The following is a 7,442-nucleotide window of genomic DNA, read 5'->3' as shown; positions in this document are numbered from 1 at the left end:
GACCTGCTGGTTGATAAAAGTTGCAGCCAAGTCTTTCTGTCCTGGCTCTCAGGATATACTGGCATGTCCATTATATGCAGTTATTATATGGGGACCCTGCTCCCTGAGTGTCTGCTCACCCACCTATCCCTGCTGCATTTTACAGTAACAAGTTCAGTGTACACTTGTTAAACATAAAGCCATTCTCCTCATAGGTACTGGGTTAGATTAGATTGAGCATTTGCCCTTGAAGAACCTACATGATTCTCCACCTCTCCAGGCTCTAAAAACTCAACCATGATAGAGTTGACTGCTTTCCTTTTCAGACCCAGAAAATTAATAGGGGTGTTTCCATTTGCATCCTAGCAATAGAGTGTTCCACACCCTACTCCAAGGGAGTCTTAGAAGATTGTTTTCCAAGTTAATTAATCTCCTCCCAGTAACTCTTAATAAAAAAAGTTAATATCCCTTGCTGAAGAGGATTGGATTGCCTCTAACAGAGTCATTCCCTGGAGGAAAAAATACTCTATTTTTCTTTTGTTTTGCTTTTAGGGTTGATGTTGGTGGTGGACGGATTGAGGGAATAATTTCCATGCCTTAACAGTGATTTTAGCCAGATTGACTCCCTGTCACTTTTCCAGGTATAGCAGAGGGAAAAAATATGTTGTGTGAAATGATACTCTAATGCATACACACCTGTTCATTTAAGATGATCATCCTTATATAAATGAAGTACCAGACATGTTATTTGAGGGACATGGCAAAATTTTCCTTTCTAAATTTATCTCACTGATTAAATTCCTGTAGAATGTTTGTGATTCTTTTACATTATTTAAGGCACAATATCTCTTTAAAGAGATCTTCTTTAGAATAAAGGCACCCTTGGCAAACAATAGTAAAACCAGTACTAGTAGAACAAAAGTATGTTTTTTTTTTCCTTTTAGGACAATAGGGATAAATTGTCTCCAATGGAACCATGCCCTAGAATCAAGGAAGGGTTTTTCAATATGCTGGAAGACATAGTGGGTTACCTTCCTTTCCTCCACAAAGGGGACAAGATATATTATTTTGATGCAGAATATAATATGTGCACATAGTAAATGGAATTAGACACTTTTCATGCATAATTTCATTTAAACATCTTAATAGTCTTATAGGGAAGATATTGGTATACAAATTCACATGATAGGAAGGAGTTGCAATGACATTAAGTAACTTGCAATGGTTCACCAAACTTGTAATTGATGCAGACTGTGTTCAAACACTGATCAAGCTGATGAAAAGTCTCATGTCCTTCATCATATGCTATACACTTTACCATGTGAAATTTATTTCCTTTAAAAATAATAACTAATATTCGAATTCCTTTATGTTTTATAAACTGTTTTCTTACAAATCATTAATTTTCACAACAACCTGTTGAAATATCTAGGGCTATTACAATCTCCACATTACAGGTGAAGAAAAAGAAAATTTCAGATTAATTAACTTGACAGAGATCCCTCAGATAGTAGAGTAGAAGACCAAGATCTAGCTACTTCCAAAGCCTCTGTATCAGCACATTTGGACAGACTTATTCTCACATGAGACTTCTTGAAAAAGAGGTAGCAGTGGCAGAGAACAGGGTACCTTAGACTAAGTCAACAAGAAGAAATCAAAGGATAATTGCAGAAAATAAAATAACTGGGAAATCATTTAACTCCACAGTTTATCTTGTCAACTGTCTAGTGCAACTTATATTTAAAACTAGACACATTACATGACTACACCATCAAAGGAACTAAAAGAAATATTTGTGGACATAGAACAATCATAGTAAGTCTGACAAATAAGAAAGGATAAGACAAAACATGAAACTGTTTCTTCAGACCTGTTTAGACTTGTAAAAACATAAAAGAACAATAAATATAAAATATACCCTAGTTTTTTTCACAACTTCAATCACATTTCTGAGTCAGCACCATCATTCATCAATGTTTTGGAACAGAGATATTGGGACAACATGGTTTTATCACTGACTCAGTTTTGTACATTAACTAGTCTTCTATAGAATTATTTTGATTTTATTTTTTTGATCTTATGTAGCTAATTTCTTGTGTGACCCTGTCATACTTCAAAGCAATGACAATCCATTCAACCACAACTATGCAGGAGCTGTTTCTTAGTCCTGTACTGTGATTTGTAAAGAATACATATTTGAGACTGTTTTGGTTTTATTTTACCTTATGGTTGTTGTTTCATCTATATTTTTATATTTTTTCTATCATAGCTCTTGGTTTCCTAGTTTAATTTTATTTTTTGTTTTGTTATTTTTTTCTTTCTTCCTGCCCTGCATAGCTTGCAGGATCTTGGTTCAAGAGCTGGGGGTTGTACCAGAGTTCCTGCTCCGAGTCTGAACCACTTTGCTAACACAGAACCTCAAACCCCAAGGAATATTCATCAGAGGGAAGTCTCCCAGAGGTCCTCATCTAAGCACCAAGACCCAGCTGTAACCAACAGCCTACAAACTTGTTTTGGAAACCTCAGGCCAAACAACCAGTAAGACAGGAACACAATCCCACTCATAAAAAAAAAGAAAAAAAAGTGAGACACCAAAAAAATATGTCACAGATGAAGGAGCAAGATAAAAAGCGACAATACCAAATAAATAGGAAGAGGAAATAAGCAATCTCCCTGAAAAAGAATTCAGAGAAATGATAGTAAAAATGATCCAGAATCTTTGAAATATAATGGAAGCATGGATTGAGAAAATACAAGAAATGTTAAACAAAGATGAAGAAGTACTAAAGAACAAACAAACAGAGAAGAACAACACAATAACTGAAATGAAAATACACTAAAGGAATCAATAACAGAACAACTGAGGCAGAAGAACGAATAAGTGAGCTGGAAGACTAAAAGTTGGAAATATCTGCCAAGGAGCAAAAAGAAAAGAAAAGAATGAAAAGAATTGAAGACAATCTCAGAGACCTCTGGGACAACACAAAATGCACCAACATTCGAATTATATGGGTCCCAAAAGAAGAAGATAAAAAGAAAGGGTATCAGAAAATATTTGAAGAGATTATACTGGAAAACTTCCCTACATGGGAAAGGAAATAGTCACCCAAGTCCAGGAAGCACAGAGGGTCCCATACAGGATAAACCCTAGGAGAAATACACCAAGACAAAATATTAATCAAACTAACAAATATTAAATTCAAAGAAAAAATATTAAAAGCAGAAAGGGAAAATCGAAAACTAACATACAAAGGAATTCCCATAAGGTTATCAGCTGATTTTTCAGCAGAAATTCTGCAGGCCAGAAAGGAGTGGCAGGATATACTTAAAGTGATGAAGGAGATAAACCTACAACCAAGATTACTCTCATTCAGATTTGATGGAGAAATCAAAAGGTTTTCAGACAAGCAAAAGATAATAGAACTTAGTACCAACAAACCAGCTTTACAACAAATGTTAAAGAAATTTCTCTAAGCAGAAAACACAAGAGAAAATAAAGACCCACAAAAACAAACCCAAAACAATTAAAGAAAATGGTAATAGGAACATACATATTGATAATAATCTTGAATGTAAATACATTAAATGTCTCAAAACAAAAGACACAGACTGGCTGAAAAGATACAAAAACAAGACCCATATATGTGCTGTCTACAAGACACCCACATCAGACCTAGGGACACATACAGACTGAAAGTAAGGGGATAGAAAAAGATATTCCATGCAAATGGAATTCAAAAGAAAGATGGAGTAGCAATTCTCATTCAGACAAAATAGACTTTAAAATAAAGACTATTAGAAGAGACAAAGAAGGACACTACATAATGATCAAGGGATCAAACCAAGAAGAAGATATAAAAATTATAAATATTTATGCAACCAACATAGGAGCACAACAGTACATAAGGCAAATGCTAACAGCCATAAAAGGGGAAATCGACAGTAATACAATCATAGTAGGGGACTTTAACACCCCATTTTCACCAATGGACAGATCAACCAAAATGAAAATAAGTAAGGAAACACAAGCTTTAAATAATACATTAAACAAGATGTACTTAATTGATATTTATAGCACATTCCATCCAAAAACAAGAGAATATACTTTCTTCTCAAGTGTTCATGGAATATTCTACAGGAGAGATCATATCTTGGGTCACAAATCAAGCCTTGGTAAATTTAAGAACATTGAAATAGTGTCAAGTAACTTTTCCAAACACAACGCTATGAGACTAGATAACAATTACAGGAATAAATCTGTACAAAATACAAGCACATGGAGGCTAAACAATACACTATGAAATAACCAAGAGATCACTAAAGAAATCAAAAAATACCTAGAAGCAAATAACAATGAAAACATGACAACCCAAAACCGATGGGATGCAGCAAAAGCAGTTCTAAGAGGGAAGTTTTAACAAAACAATCCTACCTCAAGAAACAAAAACATCTCAAATAAACAACCTAAACTTTCACATAAAGCAATTAGAGAAATAAGAACAAAAAAACTCCAAAGTTAGCAGAAGGAAAGAAATCATAGAGATAAGATCAGAAACAAATGAAAAAGAAAAGAAGGAAACAGTAGCAAAGATCAATAAAACTAAAAGCTGGTTCTTTGAGAAGATAAACAAAATTGATAAAGCATAAGCCAGACTCATCAAGAAAAGAAAGAGAGAAGATTCAAATCAATAAAATGGAAATGAAAAAGTGGAAGTAACAACTGACACTGCAGAAATACAAAGGATCATGAGAGATTACTACAAGAAACTATATGCCAATAAAATGGACAACCTGGAAGAAATGGACAAATTCTTACAAAGCACAACCTTCTGAAACTGATCCAGGAAGAAATAGAAAATATAAAGAGACCAATCAAAAGCACTGGAACTCAGACTGTGATTAAAAATGACAGGAAAATTCTATCAAACATTTAGAGGGGAGCTAACACCTATCCTCAAATTCTTCTGAAATATAGCAGAGGGAAGAACACTCCCAAACTTATTCTACGAGGCCACCATCACCCTGATACCAAAACCAGACAAAGAGGTCACAAAGAAAGAAAACCACAGGCAAATATCACTGATGAACATAGATGCAAAAAATCCTCAACAAAATGCTAGCAAACAGAATCCAACAGCACATTAAAAAGATCATTCACCATGATCAAGTGGGGTTTATCCCAGGAATGCAAGGATTCTTCAGTGTATGCAAATCAATCAGTGTGATAAATCATATTAACAAATTGAAGGAGAAAAACCATATGATCATCTCAGATATAGAAAAAACTTTCAACAAAATTCAACACCCATTTACGACAAAAACCCTCCAGAAAGCAGGCATAGAGGGAACTTAATAAAGGCCATATATGACAAATCCACAGCCAACAATTGTCTCAATGGTGAAAAACTGAAAACATTTCCCCTAAGATCAGGAACAAGACAAGGTTGCCCACTCTCATCACTATTATTCAACATAGTTTTGGAAGTTTTAGCTGCAAAAATCAGACAAGGAAAAGAAACAAAAGGAATCCAAATCGGAAAAGAAAATGTAAAGCTGTCACTGTTTGCAGATGACATGATACTATACATAAAGAATCCTAAAGATGCTACCAGAAAACTATTAGAGATAATCAGTGAATTGGGTAAAGTAGCAGGATACAAACTTAATGCACAGAAATCTCTTGCATTCCAATACACTAATAATGAAATATCTGAAAGAGAAATTAAGGAAACACTCCCATTTGCCATTGCAACACAAAGAATAAAATACCTAGGAATAAACCTACCTAAGGAAAAAAAGACCTGTATGCAGAAAACTACAAGACACTGATGAAAGAAATTAAAGATGATATAAACAGATGCAGAGATATACCATGCTCTTGGATTGGAAGAATCAACATTTTGAAAATAAATATACTATCCACAGCAATCTACAGATTCAATACAATCCTTATCAAACTAACAATGACATTTTTCACAGTAATAGAACAAAACAGTTCACAATTTGTATGGAAACAAGAAAGACCCTGAAAAGCCAAGGCAATCTTACAAAAGAAAAACAAAGCTGGAGGAATCAGGCTTCCTAACTTCAGACTATACTACAAAGCTACGGTAATCACGACAGTATGGTATCAGCACAAAAACAGAAATATAGATCAAGGAACAGGATAGAAAGCCCAGAGTTAAACCCTCACACATATGGTCACGTTATCTTTGATAAAGGAGGCAAGAATATGCAATGGAGAAAAGACAGTCTCTTCAATAAGTGGTGCTGGGAAAACAGGACAGCTACATGTAAAAGAATGGAATTAGAACACTCCCTAAAACAATACACAAAAATAAACTCAAAATGGATTAAAGACCTAAATGTAAGACCAGATCTTATAAAACTCTTAGAGGAAAACATAGGTAGAACACTCTATGACATAAATCACAGCAAGATCATCTTTGACCCACATCCTAGAGAAATGGAACTAAAAACAAAAATAAACAAATGTGACCTAATGACATTTAAAGTCTTTTGTGGAGCAAAAGAAAACATAATGAAGATGAAAACACAACCCTCAGAACAGGAGAAAATATTTGCAAATGAAGCAACTGACAAAGGATTAATCTCCAAAATTTATAAGCAACTCATGCAACTCAATATCAAACAAACAAACAACCCTATCCAAAAACTGGGCAGAAAACCTAAATAGACATTTCTCCAAAGAAGATATACAGATTGTCAACAAATACATGAAAGGAGGTTCAACATCACTAATCATTAGAGAAATGTATATCAAAACTACAGTGAGGTATCACCTCACAACAGTCAAAATGGTCATCATCAAAAAATCTACAACAATAAATTCTGGAGAGGATGTGGAGGAAAGGGAACCCTCTTGTACTGCTGTGGGAATTTAAATTGACACAGCCACTATGGAGAACAGTATGGAAGTTATGTAAAAAACTAAAAATTGAACTATCATATGGCACGGCAACCCCACTACTGGGCATATTCCCTGAGAAACCCATAAGTCAAAAAGTGTCATGTACCACAATGTTCATTGCAGTTCTATTTACAGTAGCCAGGACTCGGAGCAACCTAGTGTCCATTGACATATGAATGGATAAAGAAGATAAGGCACATGTATACAATGGAATATTACTCAACCATAAAACGAAATGAAACTGAGTTATTTGTAGTGAGCTGGATGGACCTAGAGTCTGTCGTACAGAGTGAACTATGTTGGAAAGAGAAAAACAAATAGTGTATGTTAACACATACATATGGAATATAAATAAAAAGAAAAGAAATGGTTCTGAAGAACCTAGGGGCAACCAGGAATAATGACACAGACCTAGATAATGGACTTGAGGACACAGGGAGGAAGAAGGTTAAACTGGGACAAAGAAAGAGAGTGGCATGGACATATATACACTACCAAATATAAAATAGATAGCTAGAGGGAAGCAGACACA

This window comes from Delphinus delphis, chromosome 8 (assembly GCF_949987515.2).
Source record: "Delphinus delphis chromosome 8, mDelDel1.2, whole genome shotgun sequence".
Taxonomy (NCBI): domain Eukaryota; kingdom Metazoa; phylum Chordata; class Mammalia; order Artiodactyla; family Delphinidae; genus Delphinus; species Delphinus delphis.
Note: the sequence above shows the minus strand (reverse complement) of the source record.